Source organism: Pelobates fuscus, chromosome 7, assembly GCF_036172605.1.
Source record: "Pelobates fuscus isolate aPelFus1 chromosome 7, aPelFus1.pri, whole genome shotgun sequence".
Taxonomy (NCBI): Eukaryota; Metazoa; Chordata; class Amphibia; order Anura; family Pelobatidae; genus Pelobates; species Pelobates fuscus.
In genome coordinates, this window is record NC_086323.1 from 24,271,242 (window position 1) to 24,299,097 (window position 27,856).

The window sequence follows — 27,856 nt, forward strand, 5'->3', positions numbered from 1 at the left end:
TGATTCTGTTCGTATTAGTTGTTTCTTGTTTGATGGCTACAAGTCACCGTATTCCTCTACACACCATCACAGGTGGCACAGTGTACTATCCAGCTAGCCTACACGTCATAGCGACTGCTGCAACTAAGGGACCCCAAGACCCTACCTGGTCCATGCTTTAATAATCCCAACGTTAGGACCTGTACATGGGCCTGAATCTTGGCAATAAGCCGCGATCCCACACATAACATACTACCTTTTAGCTGACCAGCACATAGCTACGTGGCGGCTTAGCTACAATGCCCGATATGCCAGGGCCAAAGAGTCACCCAAGACCCATACGTAGGGACACAGGCCCCCTAACCGGCCTACCAAGTACCATAGAGTCCAACTCTTCCCATACAGACACCACACCGACAGGTCACACTCACCATCAGTAAAAGTGCATGCATTGTTTATTTTACTTTTTTTTTAAATAGTATTGCTTCTTTGCCTAACATGTTATGATTTGATGTGCCGGCTATTATTTGGCATGCGAATGCTATTGGGGCTAAGAAGGCCCACTGCCATAGTTTATACTACCTGGCCCAAAATCCCAGATGCTACCATTTGTATCCCCCATAAGCTACCTGACCGGTACAGCGACCTCGCAACATTTTAGATGGAGCGTGGCCAATTAACGTGGATACCATACAACGTGTATTAAATATTACTGGTGGAACCTGGAAACATACCTTAGCCCCCGGGCCACAACCCAGTTCCTACCAATCTTGCTACTGCTGGTATGATTTGCCTTTACATGTGTGGTATATCTTGGGCTGTGCATAGTGGCATGACCACCTTCTCTCTACTTATAACTAGATATTATGCAAGGTCTGTCTGTTACCTACCTGCTCACACCGCATGTCGCAGCTTGCCAGGCCATATGGAAGTGTTACTCTAAACTAACAACATAAAATGTGTGAATTCCTTGCTATGTTTTTACCTCCAATGACAGGCTCCAATAGGCTGTTATGTTCTGCTTTTTTGTCATGCTATAATATCCCAATTGTCTACTCTACTTCTCAGCGGTTACCAGCCTGGTTTAAGCTAACGTTTAAGCAAAAGTTATAGACCTTTCTGAAACTCTCTTTAACAAAAATGTACTATTAATGCTTGCCACACAACTGTTTATCTTATGTTGTTCCATCGACCTCTATCTGCTGTCGTGGCGATATAGGTGTGCCTGTAATTCTTAGTACTACAAAAATAAAGAATTTCAAAAAAAAAAAAAAAAAAAAAATATTTATATTCGGTTCCCTTCATTTAGGCATTTGACATAATTCCAACATAAAACAACAGTTCCTTCAGTCACATTAGCAGCTTCACAATAAAATGTCCTGCCTCAGAGATTAGTAGCTGCTACTAGCTACCGGCTGTTTTTAATAGTGACAGTTTAGGGCAGTAATTTACCAATAAGCCCACAGTGGGTGTGATGATCGATATGGCATATGATGTTTATTTTAAAAGATAGTTTTCAATTCCTTTTGCAGAATGCTAGGATTTCTGTCCTGGGCTTAAATTTAATAAGCTTTCCAAATATTTCAATACTGTTTGGAAGATTTTCCAAATTATTTATCTATTGAAATCAGCCGTAAAGTCTATCAGAGTTTTTGTCGATAAATAAATTAGTTTTTCTAAGAGTGTTGAACCATTTGGAAAGCTTATTAAAATCGAGGCCCTGGTGATTCACCGCACATCTTGCCAATGTCCATCAAGCTCAGAAGTTACAACCAGTGATAAGATTGAATGTTCTGGTCAAAGACTTGGCATGGTGTCCCTTGAATCTTTGATACTCTACGTGTTTGTTATGACACAACCGAAAGACGTGCTCTAGTACTTCACACAGGACAAGTTTGTTGATCTGCACTCATAGAGAATTCCCAAAAATAAATCAGGAAGAAATCATAGAAAAAAATGCACATTTATTGAAGTCAAAAATGAAAATACATATGGCAAGGTTCTAAGAACAGCAGTCCTCATGTATGCTGTATTGGTCCAAGCATGTGAAATTAAATTTAAAAAAAGGTTATGAGTGAACAAAGTACAGAAAGTACTGAATCTGATCATAGGACCACCCAGAGCTGCTGTATATGGGGGGGGGGGGGGGGGGGGGAGACTAGACTACTACTAAAAAACCTACTCCTATTTTGTGGGTAATTTTAGAGAAAAATATATTAAACAAGTTGAAGTGCATGTATGTATTAGAAATCACAAATATGCTAGAACCCAATAGTTACAAAAAAGAAATCTCTGTTGTGATTTGTCCTTCTTTTCAAGGAAATGTTTTGCACTTATGAAACTTCAACCCTTGTCTGATAAGTTACGGAAATCAAACACGGCCACTCGGAGGTAGACTGCCATGCTTCACTCCGATTGCAATTACACCAACCAAAAATCTATCATCTTCTCTGTAGGAAACTCCTCCTGCTCTCTCTTTCTTTGTAACTCTATGCTAGTTTTTTTCTGAATATTTCATGAAATATATTCTAACTTTCTATGTGTCTGGCAAACTCGACAAACAGGAGGAATGGATTTTTATTATCGTGCAACAAAAAAATGAGAAGGATTGACGATACCCGAGGGAGCAAAGATTATCATAATCCCTCTCATTGCCTTTTTTTCTCTTAATTAATACAGCACATTAATAAATTAAAAAGATAGTGATGTTTCAACTTAAGTTAAGCTTACGGAAGAGCACATATCAAGAAGTTGAAATATATTCATATACAAGAAAGTAAAAAAAAAACCACTTATACATTTATTTATTTATTTAGTCTAGGACAAATGCACTGTACAACATTCATTTTATTTTCGTATGGATATTTTTACTAACCATGATTGGTTACAGGTTGAATTTATGTAACTATTTTTTACCATTTAAGAGGGTTATTCAATAAAACTGAGAGTAGCTAAACTGAAAGCTGAGCTGACTTGAGATAATTTTTCCATTTTAGCTATTTTAGCCTTAAATTTTGAATTTGCTTTCAATTCACTTTGAATTCTCACTTTAGTAATTAACCCTGTTATTGTTAAAGATCTTTGCAAAATAATAACTAATAAAGTAAAGATCTCAATAAAGTGGTCTGGGTGCATTGGCCCTGTAAGTGGAACCCTATAATGAAAAACAGCATGCACTGCACAGTGTGTGTATGTGTGTATGTGTATGTATGTTTTAGACAGTGTGCATTTTATATGTTAAAGGCAGTTTGTGTGTATGTCTAGGAATAAGGCAGTTTGTTTGTGTGTATGTATGTATTAGGCAGTGTGTGTGTGTGTGCATGGATAAGGCATTTGTTTGTGTGTATGTATAAGGGATTTGCGGGCCTATTCACAGAACAGTGACTTTAAAAAGTGTCTCTAAAAACTTAAAACATGTCACAATAGCAAAGTTTGAAGGTGAGATGGAGACTTTTTCCAACTCCTCTATTTTGACCTCATTTTTCAACTGACCATTTAATGAATAGAGCCATTTGGAAAAACACACAGGGAACACTGTGCAACGGGTAAGAGACAATAAGAAAAACATAATTAAACAAGAGTAAGCAGAGCTGGAGAGTACAAATGAACAAATGAATGAAAAATAGAGGAAAGGTTGATGAGAGTGTATACACTAGTTTTGCTGAGATAGAGGAATACTCCACACCCATTGTACACATTATACGTCTGGTGTGTGTCATTGTCTTTACACTTTATAAAATGTTGATTCTAAAATAAATCAGTCCTTTTATACCTCGAGGGAAAAACACCTACCTGCCTTTTACACAGCCAGGAACCTTTTCTTCTACTTCCTTTTGCTCCACAGAGCTAACAGGAGAGGCAGACGCACTGTACTAGCATGTGCCTGCATTCCCCCTTTCTCATTAAACTGTACTACAACTCAATGGGAAACGTAGGAAAGCCATGATCGACAAGATTGGAATATTCCCTGGCACAGAATGAGGGCTTGCAGAAAAAAGAAAAAAAAAAAGCATATTTTCTTTGGCGATATATCTATGTTGCTAAAATACAATCAGTAGAATGTTTCCTTTTGGTGTTTAGTAAGTCAACTTATTACACAGTGGAACTATCTCATAAAGGGGCAGAAAATGAATTCCTTGCAACAGCCCGGCATGAAAGAGACCATGATGGTTCTTGGTTGCATATGTAACAACAATGCTATGTATATAACATAATTTTATTTCTGACTTTTCAAACTACGTTGTTATTTTTTTTTTCACTTTCTAAGAAATATTAAAAAAAAAAACACAATGGCATATTGCAGTATATTTTTGGGGTAAGTTGGGAAGATTAGCAAAATTAAATAATATTTATCAACAGACTTCTGAAAATCCATGCCTGATGGTTGCCACAATTTTGCCAACTATGCAACTTGTTGAGTTTGACCACTTCCGTTCTAGGTCCTTTTACTTCAAGAATCCCAACTTGTCTCCCAACTTCCCCAGGCAGCACTGTACCATATATAGAGTATTGCCTTTTCCATGTGCTATATCCTTGTTATACTAAGACTGGGCTAAGTCACTGGTAGCATTTTCATAATCTGAGTAAACATTCTGATTAAGCTGGGATTTATAAAGAGTTATCCAACTAAGCAGTTTCCATTTTAGCCTAAACTTATTATTTCCCTAATCAATTCCTGGCAATTTCCCATTTCTTGACTAGCCCTGATTATAGTTACATGCTTAGAAGATACGCAGTGTCATCTTTGCGAAGAAAATATAAGAAAGGCACAGGATGTAATACAGAGGAAACATGGAACATTTGAACAGTTCCTGTCAGTGAAATCTGTCCCTCTTAAACCCCCTCATTTGTTATAATGTTGCAGTCTGTTTTCTAGCAGTGGGGTTTGCATAATTAATTTATCGTAATTGTCTGAGACATTGTTAACCAAAACATTTCTTCTCAATGCTACGCTCTCCTCAGGTTAGTCTCTTCTATTCATTGGGCTGGGTTGACCCAGTTATTTCTTGAGAGATAGTGTGAGGTTTTGAAAACGTGAGTGGAGTCAATCTTGAAACTCAATGGTGACTGCAAGGGTTTGGTACCAGGCCCGGACTTGCCATAGGGCAAACCAGGCAAAGGGGGCTGAGGTTGACAGGGGAAATCAGAGGATCTCTTCTGCCGGCCAATACAGAGCTAGCACTATCCAAGCACCAGGCCCTACTGTGTGACATCATTGGCGGGTGGAGAGATCAAAGATCACCTGGTGCTGCTTGGCCATCCTGGTGTCACAAACACAAACACACACACTTTTCTCCAATTCACAATCTGTGTCCTCCACACACACACATTAGATCCCCTACACACACAATAGATCCCTAAAGGCACAAACGTCACCACCTACACACACTCTACATTCCTGACATATACCCTCTAGTTCCCCTATGCACACACTAGATCAACTGTAAGCAAACACACAGTGCATTCCCAAAACACACACTTTACAACCCCTACACAGACTACATGACTTATACACACATACAATACACACTATGCACACATTTGCTACATCCCCTATATACACTATACCTTCTATACATACACACTCTCTCCCTCTCTACAGCCCCTATATACACTATACCTCCTATACATACACACTCTCTCCCTCTCTACATCCCCTATATACACTATACCTCCTATACATACACACTCTCTCCCTCTCTACAGCCCCTATATACACTATACATCCTATACATACACACTCTCTCCCTCTCTACAGCCCCTATATACACTATACATCCTATACATACACACTCTCTCCCTCTCTACATCCCCTATATACACTATACCTCCTATACATACACACTCTCTCCCTCTCTACATCCCCTATATACACTATACATCCTATACATACACACTCTCTCCCTCTCTACAGCCCCTATATACACTATACCTCCTATACATACACACTCTCTCCCTCTCTACAGCCCCTTTATACACTATACCTCCTATACATACACACTCTCTCCCTCTCTACAGCCCCTATACCTCCTATACATACACTCTCTCCCTCTCTTCAGCCCCTATACACACTATGCACACATTCGCTACATCCCCTATATACACTATACATCCTATACATACACACTCTCTCCCTCTCTACAGCCCCTAGCCACACATATTACACCACAAACTCAACACAACTGAAATCCACCTATTTATACAAAACACCACACCACAATCAGCTCTTAACACACATACAAGCAAACTCAAAACACATGCACAATGTGCTTTCCAGGCCTTTTTGTCTTCTGGCATCCCACTTATGGAGACACCATAGACAACTCACAAGCAAACACAGCGCAAGCATGTTAATAAATCCTTTGCGCTTCTCACAACAATGCAGGGTCTTTTTCTCATGAGAGAGCACTTCAGCAGGGTTCTGCGCATGGTTGACCCTGGAAGATCATTGAACCAATATGCTCACTTTGAGAGGGAGCATGCTTGTAATTAGTGATGACAAAACACCCTCTCTCTGGCTCTGCCCCCTTCTCAGTGGGCTGCTGTGATTAAAAAATGCCTGGGACTAATTTTTTCACAGTCTGGCCATGTTTGATGCTGTCCTGACAGAACAGAACAGGTTTATTAAAGGGACATGCATCCCATGACAATTATTTTTTTAAACCAGCAAACACTTTTAAACAAATATATAAACCCCAAAAAAGCAAGAAAATCTCTTAAAAGTGGGTAATAAACATTTATGAAAATAAGCTAGGTTAGATTGCATTATTGCTCACACCACTTTGCTATGAGAGTTTCTTCAGCCTCACCAACCCATCTCAGTTTCAGAGAAGTCGTCTAATGACAGAAACAGGACATCATTGTCCAAAAGCAGCAGAGAGAAAGCTGAGCCACACTGTTTAGACTCTCTTCTCTCCCTGTCATGATTGTACAAGGTGAAGAGATCTTCCAACTGCACATGTGTAAATCTGTCAGGAATACCCAATGCACATTTACAGCATTCCTGGGGATAGGACAGTGATTGGTTAGATCAGTGCGCCTCTGGAGTGGGTGTGGAAAGCATAAGAAGGTATATATGAAAAAAAATCTGCGGAGTGATGTAAGGCTTATAAATGAGACAGTTTTCTCAACGTCATGCTTGTCCCTTTAACTTGAGAGTTTCAGAATAAATTATTTCTACAAAAAATTTAATCCTAGAACAGGTGCTCTGTTATCAAAAAATCCTTTTTACACATGAATTTAAACAGAAAATGCTGCAACCACTTTACATGTGGCTATGAATGCAAAATTGAAATGGATAAACCAATTGGCAGGGGAAAATCTCTTGCACAGCCATAGGTATTCATAACACTTCATGAACCTAAACTATCCAGAACGCAGTTCATATTATATTAGTAAATACCGTACTGCAGATAATAATAGAAGCATATGGCATTGCATGAAACAAATACATAAAAGCAGAAATAAAATCATTATGTTGAAATGTATATTATATCGGTGGCTGGTCTTTTCCTTCTAATAAATACACACTCTAATAATGTGCTACATGCAATAGCAATGTGTCCACAGTCTGGTTACATATTAGTCTGCTGGCTCAAATAGAATATCTCTGAATGTTAGCAAATATAACAAGGGTTGACACTAAAGACTGTGGATAAAAAAAAAAAAATTCTATTAACCCATTCACTACTGCAAGTTCTGCGTAATATACCTCTGCTGATCTTCCAAGGTAAAAAAAAAAATTAGAATGCTGAATAGGATTCTCGTGATCAAATAATAACATAATGGATTTTGTCTTGTGTCAGATTGCGTTAGCCAACACGAGAGGAGAAAAAAAGCAGACGCACGTTTGTGCCTTTATTTTAAAAGGCTCTTCCATCTGGTAGGAAGCAGAAGCTATCAACATTGTAATTAAAACACAATTACTGTCCCCACTCCAATCCCAAGACGACCATTCCATCTGTGTGATATCCAGTGGAAAAAACACATTTTTTTGCACTTTTCTGGCCCCATTAAGTTTATTCTCTTTTTATTAATTAATCTAACAGCACAGAGGGGTTTTTATTTTGCAGACCTCTGTGTCACTAACTGTGCAAACACAAAGGATAAATTTGCATGTGTTTCTATAAAACTCTGCTCCGTCCCCGTGACACAGAGCCTTAATTACATCTGACTAAATCTGTAATTAAAATATATCACCATAGCTGATATACCTGCATGTGTGGGTGTTAGTGTGCATGCTTCTGTGACTGTCTCAAATGAATCTTTCCGAGATCCTCAGATACAAAGATTAGAATCTTCCACAATGGATACAGCATACACAATAAAAAGAAATAAGCACTACACCAAGACAACAAAAAAGCACACATCCCTTTGAGGGATTTATTGCAGCTCTTCCACTTGAACAATTAGTCTAGCTTATTCCCATGTTTTTCCTGCTGTGTTATATATCTAAGCTAATATATAAATTGACTTATTAATTCATTTGTGAAGGGCAGAAAGCTTGATCACATCTAATACAATTACAGAGCAGCATCCAAATGGCAAAAACATTGCTGCAGACACACACATTCACAAACACACATACACTCATACATACACGCACATGCACACAAATCAGCAACAGGAAGGGATTCTGGGGAGATCTTTGGTCACCCCACCAAGCAGAAAAGGCAGATAGCGAGACCAGCTCTGCTTGGGCCAGCAAAGAAGATAAAAGGACCTACCCAGTCAGCCTCGGCCCATGGCCATCAGGGTGGGGCACTTATGGTTGTTGGGCCCCCAGCCAAGAGCCCAGCGTGCTCATGCGTAAAGACGGCTCTGTGCAATAGCCATTCTGAATATTAAATTCTTGGCACCATATGTCACAGCAAGGGTGTATAATTCATTGTTGCACTATGGAATATTGTCATACTGTTAATGTAGTTTGTGTAGTGCATAGATTAGCTGGCTGCTTGGTAGAGGTGGTATTGTTAATTCCAAAAGGGGTTAATTTGATTTTATGGGAGGGCAGAAAGTTTACAATCTAAATTCCTCTTTGAAGCTGGGACCCAACAGAGCTACTCTGTAAGGTGTGAGAAGTTACACATAAGTGGCCTGGAAGTCTGGTTTAAATATAAACCAGCTCTATCATTTGCCATATGTCTAGATTTCCTCTTAGATAGGGGGTCCTTTGATATGCCAATGGTCATTAGCTTTGTGTTCCAGTATCATATCCAAAAACATGAATACTTACCCACAGATTAATAATTAAGCCTTATTTTATTGTATTTAGAATGGGACAAGCACAGTCTTCTAATCAAGCCTAAATATTAGTTGCATAATTTACGCAATGGAGCAGGATTGTGATGTCCGTAGGTCACAAGTAAGAAGTGTGGAAGATCTATGGAATGGAAATTTTCATGGATGCAATTATTATTTCTGTGGCAAGTACATAAGAGGAGATAGAGCCAAATGTTTCCATTTGGATTGATGTTGGTCTGGAACACAAGTTGGTCTGGAACACAATGTGTATTGTACTTGCTTGGGGCCAAAATCTAATTTTGAGTAAGTCACCATCTTCCTTGCCAGAAGTTTTACTTTGCAAACCCAAGTAAGTGATTAGGACAGTTATTTTATCCCTTTTGTTTTTAGCTGTTGTTGGTGTAAATAATTTGCTTACCATGTATATTTTTGTATGCACTGTGACTATTTTTTGCTCATAATAAATATTCCTTTATTAAATTCTGCCTTTGTCTGGTAAACATAGAAACATAGAATGTGACGGCAGATAAGAACCATTCGGCCCATCTAGTCTGCCACATTTTCTAAATACTTTCATTAGTCCCTGGCCTTATCTTATAGTTAGGATAGCCTTATGCCTATCCCATGCATGCTTAAACTCCTTTACTGTGTTAACCTCTACCACTTCAGCTTGAAGGCTATTCCATGCATCCACTACCCTCTCAGTAAAGTAATACTTCCTGGTATTATTTTTAAACCTTTGTCCTTCTAATTTAAGACTATCTCCTCTTGTTGTGGTAGTTTTTCTTTTTTTAAATATAGTCTCCTCCTTTACTGTGTTGATTCCCTTTATATATTTAAATGTTTCTATCATATCCCCCCTGTCTCGTCTTTCCTCCAAGCTATACATATTAAGATCCTTTAACGTTTCCTGAAGCACATTACCTGAAGAGACTAATTAATGAGTGTTTTGCAATTGCATAGATATTGTGCTAAGTTGTATTTGGAGGGTTTTTTAGTATTAAGTTACCTAAGGGACCAAGGCACCCCATTTATAACTTGTCTTGGTGGTGGCAGCATTAAAATAGTAATATTTATATTATTATGCTTAAGTGTGGGTGGTGTTGAGGGGGATTTTATCATTATTTCTGGTCTAGTTCAGACAAATAGTGAACTTTTAATCCTTTAACCACCACAACTATGTCATGCACACTCTTGAAGTAGGGTGCGTTTGTGACACCCTATATTAAAGCAATTGCCCCTGCTGACCTCAGCAGGCAGGTTGTTGATATGTAACAACTAACAATTTAGATGTTTCAGCAGTTCCAAAAAATCAGGGGTAGGATGAGAACATAGAGGGTACGCTATAGTGCAATATATGGCCTTTTAACTGTGGTTTTAGAGACAATCTTGAAAATGAGACCTATAAATGCTGGGCAATTGACAAGGGTATTAGAATTTTTTTTGTCTAAAATAGGCAAGCTGGAAAAATTCTGCAATTTTTCCATCTAAGCTATTGTATATTTTTTTTTACATTTGTTTATCAATTCTCCCAAAAGTTTTGTGAAAACAGAAGAGTTTATCCTTTTCACTAAACATGATTTCGTTTCTACATGTTACAGAACTGCAGAGTAGCGTAATCCTTCGTATTTAATCATAATTTAATTATATTGAGTAAAATTGAAAAACCAAACAAAATGAAAGTCTTTACAGGAATGGTTATTTTTATAACTAGCTGAGGCTATTCACAAAACTGGAAACTGTGGAAAAAATAAAAATGTATATAAACAACATTAGTCCAGAACTGCAAAGCTGGTTCTTTCTATATTTATTTTTCCATTTTGGCAGTTGTGGTATAAAATTTGCATTTCTCCGCAATTTTTGGTTTGTTGTATAAACACAGTAATTATTCTAAACTGTTGTTATTTAAAACTGTATTTTCCTGTACAGTAGGACATCATGTTTCCCCTGGAGAGGTGGGTCCATAAGGGCAGGTTATCCGGTGCCAGGTAGGCATAGCATTTCATGGGGTAAAGGGACAGTTTAGGCACCATAAAAACTTCAACTAAATGAAATTCTTATGGTGTCTTATGGTACCAGGAAGCCCCCAGACTCATTTATACCACAAGGGGTTAAATCTTTGTCAAACAGTTTAACCCCAAAGTTGCCTCCAGTGCCAATCTCCACTGCCCCCAGGCAGCATATGACTTCTAAAATGTCAGTTTCAGCAAGAGCGGAGTGCCGCCAGGCAGAGGCATCAGTGACTGGCTGAGAGTGGTCCGCTGTCGCTCTCAGCCTATCGGTGAGTGGCGCGGAAGGCAACAAGAATGGTTTGACCCCTTGAAATAGAAGAAGTTGTTTTGTTGCCTGGAGTGCCTCTTTAAATGCGTAGAACCCAACAAGTCAGGGGGGCAAGTCAGAAAGGGAGTTAAATTCTGAGTGTAACTGATGAAAGTTCATGGCTTGGAGAGGCATTCTGATTGGTCAATGAGTTTTACCGATAAAATGCAGTTTGGATTGACTGTTGGATTAAGCTAATACAGATGGACAACACAGCAAGCAGACACTATACTGAGACAGTAGGCTAATGGACACTGTATTTTAGCAAAAGATAGAGATCTGCAGCTTTGCAAAGTTCATTTGAATTCAATAAGCATCAATACTGCATTAAAATGTGAAAAGTTTAAAATGTGTTTAGGAAAAATTTGAAAGAATTGTGCTGTAATAAGAAAACACATTAATACAGCTAAACATTTGGGCTGTTTATGTAGCATGCCCAGGCACTTTTATTCATTTAACTAATTTTGTTTTGTTTTTATAGCAAACTGCTTTTATTAAGAATCAATATTCCTCCTTTCGCTAGTAATGGGTCAGGTCATATAATCAGCCCTATAATCAGTAGAGAGAAAGGATTATGAAAGACACAACAGTTGTAGACAATGGGCCAATTTAACAACTGCTTTTTATTTTGAGAGTGGACGTCTCTTCTATGTTAGTGCTATGGGCAATAAATGGAATCAATGTATCAATACATCCCCTAGTCCCAATAGTATTCTTCTCTTTATCCCTTTCTCCATAACCCCAAGCAGTGGGCACTTAAACAATGTGTAGGTTATATTATCATATCGTGTTTGTTTTTAGCTTCAAAAGTACTGATGTACACTGATGTCACCTCCAACAGTGAGATGTATGTAATTAGAAAAGTTGGATAGGCCTTCTAGGAGATTGATGCAATTTGCATCAGTGGCGACTTTCACAATGAGTGGGCCTGCCCAAGAAGTGGGCATGATCGCCCCCTGAAGAGGACTCGTCAGCCTAGTATCCAGCACGTCAGGCTAACAGACAGGCTCCCAGCCTCCCCCCTACTCGTAGAAGCATGCAGAGATTGATGCTGAAGGAATTTCTACTCACAGGCTCGCTACCTAGGTGTTCTCTTTGACTCCGATCTCTCCTTCACCCCTTATGTCAATCGCCAAATGCTGCTTCCATTTCAAAAACATAGCTCGCACCCGTCCCTATTTAACACTTGCTTACAAGTCACTACATAATGCTGCTCCAACCTACCTATCCTCTCTAATACACAAGTATGTCCCATCGAGGCCCCTGCGCTCTACGTCTATCCTTTGTCCATACTCCCATATCTGATGCTCACCTCCAAGACTTCTCCAGGGCTGCACCTTTTCTGTGGCACTCCCTTCCCTTCTTCGTTAGACTTTCACCCAGTCTCCATTCCTTCAAAACATCTTTGAAAACACACCTCTTCAGGAAAGCATATCATTTAAACTGTTAGCGGATTTTCATCCCCTTCACCACCCTCCCCCCCATGACTCCTCTTCTGCGACTGTCAAAAATAACCTAGTAAGTTCCCAGTAAATATTTTTCTAGCAACCTATTTCATTACCCCTACTTACACCATTTGTGTCACTATACCCCACTCCCTCTAGCATGTGAACTCATTGAGCAGGGCCCTCAACCCCTCTGTTCCTGTGCATCAATTTGTCTGGTTAGAATTACGTGTCTGTTAGTCCACACATTGTACAGTGCTATGGAATTTTGCTGGCGCTATATCAATAATAAACTAATAATAATAGTGATCCTTGCACCCATAGGACAGTGTGAGCTTGTCAAATGATGCGCAAGCACTGTGCTGCCTGAGGTCTATTCCTTGACGTATCCGGATGCGGGAAACTAGGGATCTAAATGTGCATGGTGGGGCAGGACACTAAAAAGTGGGACGGATGGAAACCTGAGATTTAAGCTTTGTACAGCAGAAAGTGGACAACTACAAGACTACTAGGTCAATATAAATAATTAAATCATCTGCTTATAGGTATTTCTAAAGAACTTGATGGCATTACTAGTAGCACAGCTTACTAAAATGGCAACAGAATGTAAAATAGATGTGTATATGTGAGCATAATAAAGATATTTAAAAGGATTTAAGTAATCTCTGTAATGCTAAAAAGTATAAAAGAAATAAGATAACACTCGCAATCATGCCTTCATTATTTATGGCTACAAGAATGGTATGAGGGAGGCTGTCATTTATAGGACATTTGCAGGTATTAAATACGTGGACTGGGTTCCTGGCTTAGCAATTTGTTTTTCTATGAGCTGGTATTTATTCCTGGTGTATAAATGTAGGTACGTTAGGCTTCGGGGGCTGTTTTTAAAAGCAAGTACAAAAAAAAAAAAACGCGTATACGATTTTATACAATTTTGATAATAAAGTGGTTAATCGATGAGTAGGATGTCAAAGCATCTTGGGACTTTGAGTTGTACCTGTTATTGGCTATTACTGACGTAGCCCTTCACGTGTCCAGCACAGATATCAACTTACTACTAATCGAATGTCAGAAAAGAATATTAAAGTCATTTTCTTGGGTTTTTTTTCAATGCTATACAAATTGATGTTAAATATAGTTTTAATAATTCATGATTTTCTGATTGAGCACTTGCCTGTCTTGGAAATTTCCAAAACATTAAACAAGACTGGACGTATCGCATTAACGTTCACACTTTCAAGCAGAAAGCATTTAGTGAGAAGCAGTGTATTTTTTTTTAAACACGGGCATTTTATTATCGCTTATCTTTTTTGGCTTGTTCTCTGAGCTATCTTGTGGAATTTGTCAGTAAATAATTGCATTTATCTTAACAAGGTTATATTGAAGAACTATCTGTGGCAGAAGAAAACAATTGCTGAATCAGCACGGTTGTTGCAGGATGAAGGGCATTAATTACCAGACAAATTAAAAGAACTTAAGGCTACATTTCAGCGCCTTGTGCCTCATCGAAGACGAGGGTTGGAATCCAAATTGAGTTTGTTACAAAGTGCTGCTTTCGAAAGTTTGCGAGTTAACGGATTTTCTACACTTTTGCCTTGGTTATAGGTAGGGTTACCATAACCACCATGTTTTCAGAGGCACATATCACATATACGTATTAATTAATAAAGAAAAATATGGTCGAAACGTTGTGAGTGGCAGTGGGTTCAATAAATTTGCCTTTTTTGTACCCTGGAGTGCCTTGACCTTTCTTCTATTTTTCTTTATTAAGTATTTGGTCCCTGGTACTGGGACTGGCCTGGCTGCACCCAGATACATATTCCTTGGGATTGAGTGCCGTTCCACATTTCTACAATGGATATACGTATTAATTGGCAGCACATGAAAAGGGATGCCCTGCAGTATGCAGAATTCAGAAGAAGGCGTATTAGATTAGGTAATTTTGCAATGAGGAATCCAGCAGATTATGCATTATACATATTGTAGTCCAGTGCTAATTTTGGCAGCAAATTTCAATTTAGTTTTAGTCATAGTCTTTTGACTAAAAAGCCATTTTAGTTTTAGTCGTATTTTAGTCATTTGAATTGTTTTCGTTTTAGTCGACTATTTTTGTCTATTTTTGTCTAAAGTGGAGATTTGTTTCCAACTAGGCAATTATGGATTGAATTGTGCAGATCATTTTGAAACACACAACAACTCATTACTTAATGAAATGATATAAACTGTCAGATTAAGCAAGGTATGTGACAAAGAATGTGACAAGCTGCTTTAGAATGTTTTCATGACATCAAGACCTTTTTAACGTTTGTTGTGGATGACTGTATCATGTGCTACAGTAGTCATTGCTAAATTAAATACCAAAGGACTGTAAGCAGTGCATTAAGCGATTTTCTACAGCCTATTTTTTTCTTACCTTTTAATGTAGAGCTGCCTGGGACCCGCTGACTTTAAAATCCCTTCTTTCATCCCAAGTGGTTTACATTCTGACTCTGAACAAAGCTTGCTAAAAATGTATAACCCAAGTTCTGCTCTGTGCGTGGGAGATTTCAACAGATAATACCAGCAAAGAATAATTTATCTGTGTTACCAAAGACCCCCCAAAAAGAAAAGGGTGATTAACTCACAATGTCAGACACATAAAAAAGACTTTCATTTCATACATATGCTAGATTCTTTTTGCTTTTTGTCAGCTTGGCCACTGGACCCAGGAACTGAAGGAATTTATATCCGCTGTACATTAAACAATATCAGGCTTTTACTTACAAGTACACCTTGACTTAGGAACCAAAAAAACTCAAGGGGGTAGAAGAGAGGGCAGCCCATAGTAATCTCAGCCCCACTTAGTCAGCATACCTTTTATCACATGCAAATTAATACATTACCTCTAAGTAGCTTTTTAGTAGGGAGGGATAACCAACTCTTAACATTGTTTTTCTTTTCTTTTATGAACAGTGAAACGTATAATCTGAAAAGCTGCACCATGTTTTCTAGAGGGGTTCATCCCTCCATCCACCCTACAATTTCTACACCCATGTGAATACATATAATCATACAAACTGGCACAAGTGTGACATTAGTAAGAACTATTATATTGGAAGCCATTTATTTTGTACCAGTACACCTCGGTGGCTATTAGGAACCCCCTATAACATGGGTCCTCAAACTATGCCCCCCCCCCCCCCCCCAGATGTTGCTGAACTACAACTCCCATGATTCTCTGGCTATCTATGTAATTCAAAGAATCATGGGAGTTGTAGTTCAGCAACATCTGGGGGGCTGGAGTTTGAGGACCCATGCCCTATAACATACAGGAGATGGGAGGAATGAAGTCATTATTAGAGTTCTATTCTCTACTCCTCTTTGTACTTCCATTCTTCTTCTTATTCTCTCATTGATCTTCTTCTTTCTCGCTGAGCATCCATACAATGCTCCTGCCCACAAACTAAATTCTGCACTTATCTCAGACTTTATAAAAATATTGTATCGATGAAAAACATTGACTCTTAATATACTTGGACAATAAATATTGGTTATGTTTTTGATTCTCAACTGTCTAGACTGTCTTTAGTTGTTTTATTTTTAATTCTTTATTTTTCACGTGCAAGTGGTAACAAACAACCTTGAAACGCCATGATCGCTATAACAAGCATGATAGCAACAATCAACATAGGTCATTTACATGGCTTTTATATATACTGCACATTTTTATATTTATTGAACGTTTGTCCAGAGGGTAGTCAAGTTGTGATGGCGTGTATGACATGACAATTAGGATAAGGAGGTCATGTGGTAGATTATAAATAGGCCTAATAATGGTGTATGTGCATATCATGCCCCAGTTTTATACAGTAGCTGAGTTTCTGTAGAAAATGCCATGTCATATGTGCCTGATGCAAGTAAAAGGAAAAGTCAAACTATGTGCGAGGAGCAAAATAAAAGAAGAACTAATGGCTTATGACATTCTGAATAGAGCAAATCACCACTGCCTTAATCCAAAAAATATATAAATAAATATCACTGTATAGTGGATTTACCCCCAATGAAAATGTGTGCATTTAATTATGCATTTTTTCATTGAGGTGGAATATCTAACAACAGCTAGCAAAAGCTACAGTTCTCTTGTCAGAAGTCTTTGCAAGCCCACCCCTTCTATTCCCGCCCAGACTTTCTGTGACTGTCCAATCACAGACCTCTCAATGCAGCTCAATGAGAAGTCTTGAAAGGCAGGTGCTCTGGGCAATTGCTGCCTCTTGAATTTATCTTCACTGAGCTAACCAAACCAGGAAGTAACAGAATCTGTTGTCTTGTCTGATTGATACGTTCATATGTTTAATATAACAAACCTCATGCAGCCGTCCGGTAGGTGGGGAACCATGAAGTGGTTTATGAGACTTCATCCTGCCTTGTGTCTGCAGCTGACAGACCTGTTCCTGTTAGTAAGTAACAGGAGCCAGGAAAGGTTAATAAGATGCTGGTTTTCAAGCTCAGGATCCGTACTGCTATTTTGTTGGATCGGCTCAATACTTTGTTATTTTCTCCATTCTAATATGGTCAGAGCATGAGAACCCAGTGCAGTTCACCTTCATCTACATTAGATTTACCCTGATATAAGCTCCTCGGAGCTCTGTAAGTGGAACGTTTCTGCAATCAGTTCATAGATATAATGGAAAAAATATAAGTGACTGCAGTACTGCAGAGAAACCATGTACAAAGGATCATTCTGGTAACCTTCAGCATGCAGGGCTACATATTGCTTATAAATTAGTTTTCTTATCAAACTTTTTCATCACTCGTTAACCTCCTCGGGTCTACCTTAATCCGTAGCATATGGCTTATTGCTTTGTTACAGTATGTGGAATTTTAAACACAGGCAAACAGCAGCTTATTGAAGTTTCACGGGTTTCTTAACTGTTTTGCATCGTCTGTAATGGACTGTCATGTCACAGAGCAGAAACACAATATATTAAAAGGTAAAAGGTATGTGACATAGGACTGTTTGGATCTGGATTTACTGGAAGCCGTTCTTGTTTATGATATATATACACAATACTGCTTTCAAATGGCTATTAACTAAAATGAAGAAAAATCTAAACTAATTCAAAGCAAACTTCTAATTTAAGGTCAAACTGGGAAAATTATTTTGACCTTAAATCTGGACCACTGGAGAAGAAAGATAAGAGACATTTAAATACTACTCCAAAAGGCTACTAAAAAGAAGGGGCTCCTTGTCACTAGAGCACACATACGTTGGTGTGATTTGAGCCTACCCTAGTTGGCTCTTTTGCATGTGAGTGTGTCCAATATACATTACACACGCCTCAATTTATCTAACTGTACTACACTATAGTTGTTGGTTTTTTTTAGTACTTCAGTGTTCTAAAACCTCTACTACAGGGATAGGTGTATTTTCGTAAGCATTCCACTACATAGACTAGCAGTGTTTTATGTCATATGTTTAAATGTGTGTTTTCAGACTTATCTGCAAAAAAACCCCCAGTAATTAAGCACTGTTAGTTTCTATGGCAGCTAAAAATGGCAACAGTTTTAACTGCCATAGATAGATAACATTGTTAACATCAGTCTCTACTGATAGCGTTGCCACCACTTAGAGTTGCCGACTACATTAGGACAATATAAATGGTTTGATGAGCATAAACACACATCACATTAGTTGGATGGTGACTGGTGGAAGTTTTACAGTCTAGAATGAGAAGCAGGTGTTACCTAGCTTTTAACATTTCCTATTAATCTCTGTTAAAAATGTTAACATTTTTAGCAGCATCTGGTTACCAGCCATCAGCATTACAGCAACAACCATTTTAGTGATTAACAACTTTTTGGTAACTGATTACAAGCATGGAAACTAGCCCATTCTTAGGAGAGTCTATGTGTATAAAAAAGTAATTGCAGGGTGCAATTTTAGGCTACTGTCCCAACTTATATCAAAGGTGAAACAAATTAATTAATTCTATGTGTTTCCTAAACCAATTTGTCACAGAAATAAAAACTATTTAAAAAAAAATATATCAAATGTATGTAAGACCATGTGAGTTAGCAAAACAGCTGCCTAAGGGATAATTTTAAAGCATTACATATAATATTTAGTATTATTTTTACACAAATGGCATCTTTGACATCTTTTTTTTTTTCATTTTTTTTTTTGTATACAGTAATAAGCAAACAACCAATAGACTCAAATGTTAATTCTAATATAGTAACCTAGAAGAGAACAGACAGGTTTCAGACTGTCTATATCTCATGCTGTATCTTATTAGTGCCATTTTTATATGAACATGCCTTTAATTAGAATTAAATGAATTAAAGTGGCTCTCAAAAATCTAAATTACCCACAATCCATCAGTAAAATCAAAACCACAGTAAGGCAAAGAGCAGACATCATGAGCAGGGGAGAACAAAATGGCTGCACCCAGGTACTGAGATCTGTATAAAAATAAACAAATATAAGGAAGGGCAAGTGGCAAGGGAGAGAGCAAGAACAACCAAGAGGAAAAACAAAAAACATGGCAGGGTCACTTTACGTAGAGGACTGGTCAAAATGACTCCACCTACCTATGGGCGAGACCATGAATATCTGAATAATAACTATTGTCAACACATTCTTTAAAGTGGGAACATCCACAGGGTTATTACAAAAATGAGAACTTCTGGGAATTCAAAGTGAATTTAAAAATGTAAATCAAAATTGGAAAAAAAAAAAAATCCAAGTCAATTCTGCTTTAATTTTGGCTACCTTGGCCTTAAATTTGAAATTTGCTTTAATTAATAGCCATGACAGATAGAACACAAATATTTTCTTACCAGTTTTCTTGCTACAGAGATATTTTAAATTGTATGTATACAAGTGAGAATTGTTGGGAATTCTAGGCAAAATCTAATTTCTTGCTGAAATAGCTCAAATGATAACATAGCAAACATGAATATTTTCCCCAATTCAGCTTAGGTGATCTAAAATGTGAAAGAAACGTTAAATACATTTTGACCTCTGTACAATTTCCCCTTTAGAGAATAACCCTGTAAGTTTAAGTATTCTGATATAAAAATCCAATGTGTTGATGTTCTAGTATTTAACCAACTGAGCAAATGATGATGCCAGCAGAATTAAGACCTTGGAAAAAATTAAGTTGCTGATTAAGTGATGATAAAATGTGATTTAAGTTTTTTTATTGTCAGTTAATCAATAGACCTTGCAATATAGCTTCATTGCTAGAGAGCTGGTTTGTTTGTAAGTTCTGTTTTAATTAATTAAATGCTTTTTGTTAAAGGGGGGCTCAGGGCACAAAAATAGACATAACTAGGATTGGTAGTCAGCATCAGGGCAATGTCATTGAAGGTATTCTGTGATAGATTGCTTACCCACATCCAGCTGAATTTACAAACAGCTACACAACTGTTTTGCGCATGTCAGCTGGATTCTTTGTATCATTTTGTACATATGTTAAAAGCAAAGCATTCTGGGACAGATCAGGGAGGATGCTGGTTGGGGAACAGGTGCATGTTGGAGCTCCAAGCGGCAATGTCTACGGTCAAGTAGGAAATAGGGATGGGGCAATTATTACATATCTCTATAGAAGTATACACTCGCCAGCTATCTAGCAAACATTATGAGGAGATTACATAATTTACATATTGCTCATTAATTTGTTATGTGATGGAGAGTCCCTTGTAGGAGAAAAAAAAGTCACAGCCAGTCACAGGAAATAAAATGGATAGGTCCTAGAATAGCTCTCTTTGCACAGCTAATATAATAAGACTGATTGTTTCGTGTGCAACCTGAAATTTTGAGTGACTGTGAACAATACAACAGTGTTGATCAGTTGGTTTTCTACCTTGTTGTGTTTGATTTTTTTTTTATTTCATTGTAAATATCACAATATGGATTTTCCAAGTATTATTACATCAACTACTCTGATTTATTGTGCTACTTTACAGTACAGTCAGGGCAAACGCAGGCCCTTTAGATGTTTGTAAAAGGAACTACAAGTAACAAATTCTCAGACAGATGTTGGGCATTTAAGCTGTCTTTTGGCTGGCTGAGGATTATGGGAATTGTTTGCAATAAAGAGTTGGAGTACTGGGGGTAGCCATCACTGCTATAGAAGTTTAGTTTTATTATTTAGCAGTTGCTGGTAGATTGTCCTAGTTTTTACTTTAATTCTGTTCGGTTCTGACATTTCCTAAAGCTTGCACCCTGTTTAAACAAACTCTGCTTATCCAAATGTGTGCTGTTACAAATTGCTATTTGTAACTGGCCCTTTAAATGAGAAATTGCCCTGCTTCCCTGGATTGTGGAGAAGCCTATTTGCCAGCCTCCTTCCTCATGACTATGGCCCCTGGAAGATTGTGCCCCTGAAAACTTATGAACTTTTATTGGGTGTGTATGGCCCTTTAAGAACTGTCTGGGGACATCTTGTAACTTTGGTGAACAATGTCCCTTTAAGACTATGTCCCCAGACCTGTAAAATAACTTGTTCCTGGCTTTCTCCCACTTGGTTCAGTAAATGGGGCTTACTGAACCAAGTACCACACAGGCGGACCACCCAGAAGTTAAAGTGTGCAGGCAATTTACCTCCCAGGCTGTGAGGTTACTGCAGTTTAATTGCCGACCGCTGGGTGGCCGCCATTCGACAGTCGAACACGTGGTGGCGGCCATCTTTGTTCAGTCGAACGCGGTCAGCGGTGTATGCTAAAGATTCTGTGGAACTGAAATCGGCTACACATTTTACTGAACACCGCTGACCCTTACCTTCTCCTACACTTCGTTTTTCAGCTCCAGAGACTAAGTCCCGTTCGAAGATGGGACTTAGTAGTTTTTCTGCATGAAATTGACAGACCGCACAGCCCAAATCTATGGAACTGTTTTGGGCAGGAAAATGTTCTTGCGGTCGGTCATAAAGGGACCTCCAGCTAACTTTTGATCCACTGGAGGGATTTGGATGATTTTTGGAAGTGTTTATGTTTGAATTGTGCTGAGTTAAAATATGTAATTTATGGAGATTGAATGTATGGTTTTAAAGTTACAGTGTATGTGTGAAAACTGTATTTTTACTGTCTGTAATAATTAAGTTAACTGCTTATCTGAGGGGAGGGGATGTGTGGGTTGTACTGTTATTTGATTGGTTATTTTATGCCTCTCCCTAGGTGTGTTCTTTATGTGCACAACCGTAATAAAAAACAGGCTGGGTGTGCCAGCACCTCAGTTCTTCTTGACCCTTCAAAACGTAGCCTCGTCTTGTTATTGGAGGGAATTGCTGTATCACACTGGGGATTGCTATGCTCTGCATATTCCCCTGAGCTTTTAATCACTTAGCTCTTTTAAGAGCTTGTTCCGGATACGCTCTCCTGGAGGAGAGGTCTTCCCCACACGGTCCTGGAGGACAGAAGCCGATCCAGGGTGGAAGGAAGACGGCGCGGCTCCAGTTAAGCTATGGCGGTTGGTTGTTTTTTGGTTGTGGTGTCCAGTGCGGTGCTTGTAGTCCTCGGCGCAAGCTAGGAAGAGTCCATCAACGGAGGGTACTCGGTCGGAGTACACGGAGCTCCGTTACATGTGCAAACAATGGATACAACACAATTGGTTTATAAACAAATTATTTTTTCAGAAACAAATGTCAACATTAGGACAAGAGCTGAGTCACCAGCATTAAAAAGGAAAATTGACACCGGCTAGTAGTCTCGATCATCGTGTAAACGTTGGCACCCCAAATGTTCATGAACTACATTTCCCATAATTCCACTGTTTTACATAGAGATGTTGACCAACAGAGACATTATAATGTATAGGACTATAGCCTAATGGAGTTTACAAAGAGCTAATTATCACTGCCACAAATTCTAACATGCTCATTAAAAAAACATTTCTATCCAGTTTGCACATTTCATGGTTTTGTAGTTGGCTATAAGTATACAAATAAAATATACTATAGATGGCATTATATATCTATACAAGTCCAACACGCTTTGCACTCCAACTATGCAGGATTTAAATGCCGGTGCTCGGAAATGTCCTTGGTGCCCTTTAACCCCTTAAGGACCAAACTTCTGGAATAAAAGGGAATTATGACATGTCACACATGTCATGTGTCCTTAAGGGGTTAAATTACAAATGTGCAAAATTGTTCATCAACAATGTGGGACTTTATCACTGTTTTAAGTTCCTTTTGTTTCATATCATCATCATCATCATCATCATCATCAAAACTGGTCAACGATTCAGTTCTCACAGGCTCTTCATTGGAACTGAAACATTAACTTGTTTTGATAACTATGGCGGTATGAAATAAAAGGAAATTAAAAACAGAGATAAAGTCCCAGGATGCTGGTGAACAATATTGTGTATATATAGATATATATAGGGTATCATAATATTTTCCAGAGATCTATATATATATATTTCTTCTTCAATCAGCATCTCTACATGTATGGCAGTAAATTCATTCCACTTTCTGAATTCTAACTCAGACACACTTAATTTTACTTAATGAGTGCTGATTATGTGATCACTTGAACCAAATCCTATTTAATGAGGAAAAACATAAAAACCACTGCAATGGTCAGCACTATCCTCTTGCAATAAGACCTGCTGGATGGCAAGAATAGTACTAGTAGCATCTCAAAACCAATAGAAATAACAAAAACACTGATATGTATAAACAGGTGCAAAGAAAGATTTTGAGTGAGGAAAAGAAGAGTTCAGTTCTGGCTTTACTGGGGGATACATTGAGCATCAGGTTGCTCCCAATCCTTAAAAAGACATTGGTTCATAGGAACAAGGTCAAGCAGCAGACATTGCGGACAGCAAAACAAAGCAGACTGGCAGAGGGTAAAAAGGACCCTCTCTACTGGAAGATTCCCATTTTTTTGGAATGTCACAGAACAACTTAGGATGTCATCAAGTGATCTACAAAAAGATTGGCAAATGCATTGTGAGCACATGCTTCGAGGCACAAGACCAGAGGCGTCTCTCTAATTAGACGATTTAGGCGGCTGATTTAGGCGGCCGACTTACACCTCACGCTGTCTGGGGCCTCGCAGCTGCCTAAATCGCCTTAGGGCAGACTCACATCTGGGGGTCTTTGGTCTATGACCGAGTGCCCAACACCAGGAAGGGGCCTGGTGGCCTGCCCATTATGCCGCTGGGTGCGAGGCCCCTCCATGCAGTCTGCCCTTGGAGGAGAGCGTCTACACAGCCTCCTGTCTGCAGCTCCGTCGGGTGTGAGCTGTAGACTGAGATGTCTCGCGATCTCCAGCCTGTCAAAGCCGGTTTACCACGGCAACGCTCTGCCTGGAAATCATGAAACTTACCACGTGGTCTACAGCTCACACCCAGCGGAGCAGCAGACCAGATAGGGAGACAACCGGACCACCAGGGAATCAATAAAAGAAGAAGAAAAAAAAGGTACCCTGTCACAGACCCTGTCTCCGCCCCACTTACCCCTGTCACAGCCCTCCACCCCACTTACCCCTGTCACAGCACTCCAACCCACTTACCCCTGTCACAGACCCTCCAACCCACTTACCCCTTTCACAGACCCTCCACCCTACTTACCCCTGTCACAGACCCTCCACCCCACTTACCCCTGTCACAGACCCTCCAACCCACTTACCCCTTTCACAGAGCCTCCACCCCACTTACCCCGTCACAGCCATTTAACCCCCCTTACACCCTGTCACAGCCCCTCCACCCCACTTACCCCTGTCACAGCCCCTCCACCCCAATTACCCCTGTCACAGCCTCATCACCCCACTTACCCCTGTCAAAGACCCTCCACCCCACTTACCTCTGTCACAGCCCCTCCAACCCTCTTTACACCGTCACAGCCATTTATGACCCCTCTACACTGTCACAGCCCCTCCACTACACCCCCACCCTGTCACAGCCCATCAAGTCCCCCTACCCCCATCACAGCCCCTCAACCCCCCACCTTTTCATATCCTCTTAAGCCCCCCATTTTTAATGTGTTAATGCTAAAGGAGATCCCCAGTAGCCCATTCCTTTTGTACTGCTTGGGCTAATGAGGAAGCATTAGACTGAGCAGCCATGGACAGCCGTGTTTGGCTTTGTGTCAGCTAACTGATTTCAGCCTATCACAACACCCATTGTTGGGTTGAATTTGTATGGCCAGAAGTATGTAATCTTTGCCTTAACCATACATGCAGTGGGGGTCAAGGCTATGGGTGGCCAGGAATCCTTATTTAGTGTTAAACTGCTGATAAATGGTAAAGCATTGAATGGAGGGACAGTGCCAGCGGAGTCCAAGCAATTCAATTAGATGAAGTGGTTATAGTGACTACTGTGTCCCTCTAACTGTAGACCTTATGCTAAAAATAAAACTATCCCTAACCCTAATCCGAACGCTAAAACTAACCAACACTAACTTTAAAAAAAATAACATACTTTACAAAATAGGTAATAAAGCATGCATTTGAGGGAAATAATGGCATCTTATGGCTCTGAAATCAATAAAAAAAAAAAACTTGACATTTAGTCTTGTGGCTAATTATGCTGGATCCATTGGTGGCATGATTTCCTATAGGCATTTAAGCAGTATTTCTGTAGTCAACATGTACATGTGACTATGACTTGGAGGAGATTGTATGGACAAAATCTTATTGTTTTATCTTGTTTTAGCCTTGATAAGTTGGTGAGGGTTTCGAGGCAACTGGTACTGATCGCATGTAAGGGTGCTGGTTACAGTAACCATGAAGCAGCTCCTCGGAGCCGACCTAACTGAGTTTGCACTAAATTCAATAAATTCACAACAGTTTCACTGCTTTGCGGAATTTGCGAGGGGGTATTTTATGTGATTTGCAATAAACCGATTCTGTAAAAACACAAACTTGAGTGGAGCCCTGCTTTATGATTTTTCAACGTCTTAAAATTTAAAATTCTAAATAAAAATTGTCCTGGGATTCTCCTTGAGCAAAATCAAGCGCTTATAAGTGAGCACTTCATGGGAAAAAAAATATATAATTCTCACTAAACACCACTACATTAATCTGTAACTGCCCTCTAGCTGAACATCATTCAAAACTTATCTAGAGCAAACAACGTGGGAGTATTTTCTGCACAGGTGCATCTTTTGCTTGGTAGGATCTCCTGCAAATGCTGATATCTTTTAGAAAAACAGTGGGGAAGATATTAAAAATCCGTATAGCTAATATATATTAGTGGCACATCCTTGCCGTGCAGACTGCAGATGTTCTCCTCTTCGTGACTGTGCCAGTTATTTCATTTAAGCACTGTCCTCCGAGATGATAAGCTCAAGAACTACAGTGTCTGGAGAATATCCTCCTGAATGTTCTATTTGCAAAGCGCTTTCCTTACAAATCTTTTATTTCTTACTTGCAACAAACAGGAAATCCCAGTCCTAATGAAATGAGAAACTTGCCACAAATTGAGCATTGTCCTAACACCGTAGCCTGACTCTCTATAGCTCCTTTAAGGTTTTCACAGCAAGCATCTCCTGGAGACACTCTGATGAAAACAGCATGGAAGACAGTGTGAAAGCCTTGAAAATGGCTGGAACTGTTTTAGACTCAGCAGTTAATGTGTGTTTAAATGTTTTTGTGTCCAGATGGTTAACTCTTTCTTTACCAGGCTCATTCTGTAGCTAAAATAAAATAACATAAACATTTTTTTTTTTTTTAAAACTGAGAAACGTTGCAGCGCCTAAACGGAGGGAAATAAAATGAAATTTAGTGTTTGGATTGCTCGACAGGAAAATTATAGAATAAAAAATTATAGTTATATAAATTTAAACAGATTTATTTTTCGTTCTTCTTTTGCAAAACTGTTGATGGAGTAAAAATGTTTATTATTAGTCAAGGTCTGAAAGAAATACTATGCTCTCAATTTAATATTATTGAATGGGTTTTTCAAATGATTTCTTATATCTGCATAAACTTGCAATCATTTTATGTAATTAATTAAATATTGAAATATCAAAACATATATGTAATGAAAAAAACTAAAATCAGACACTGAAACTCCCGAACACTGCTGGACTTCCACGATTGCCTGGGTTCGGTTCTATACAACCTGGTGGGGCACTGTTCGGTGGAATCATTCCCACGAATGAGGTGAACAAGCTACATGCTGTAATTATATGTTATGTTCGGAATTTTATAAACTTTTATACTCCTGAAAGAGACCAACCGTTAGCACTGATTTTGTGGAACTGTTTTTGGCATAGGACCATGTGTGCGGTTGGTCAAATAATTGACTTCCATGAAAAACCCGAACCCCTGAGCTGATCTGGGTGATTTTTGGATATGATGGTCACCCAGATCGAGGCTATCTGATGCAACTTTTGTGGGGTTTCTATGGATTTTGGGGGTACTTTTGGATGTTTGTAAATTGTATTACCCCTAAACCAGCATTAAAGGGACATTATAGTCACCAGAACAACTACAGCTTATTGTATTTGTTCTGGTGAGTATAATCGTTCCCTTTAGGTTTTTTAAAGTAAACACTGTCTTTCAGAGAAAATGCAGTGTTTACATTACAGCCTAGGGATAACTCCACTGGCCACTCCTCAGATGGCTACTAGAGGTGCTTCCTCGGGCAGTGCTGCACTATGTGACTGACATTCAGTGTCTCCACCCTCTGCATGCAGACACTGAACTTTCCTCATAAAGATGAATTGATTCAAGATGGGGAGGAGATGCTGATAGGCCAGGGCTGTGTTGACTTGTGCTGGCACTGCCCCTAATCTGCCTCCATGACAGTCTCAGTCAATCATATGGGGAAGCATTGTGATTGGCTCAGACCAACACTTCAGATGATGTCAGCAGACGGCAGGCAGATCAGGGGCAGAAGCAGCAGCTGTAGACTTGCATACAAGATTTTACTT

At 39.0% G+C, this 27,856-nt stretch overlaps 1 protein-coding gene across 1 annotated transcript in view; it reads right to left on the minus strand.

Moving 5' to 3' along the window:
• AGBL4 (AGBL carboxypeptidase 4) overlaps positions 1 to 27,856 on the minus strand; it is a 1,519,087-nt gene that overhangs the window by 1,228,026 nt on the left and 263,205 nt on the right. The window lies entirely within an intron of this gene.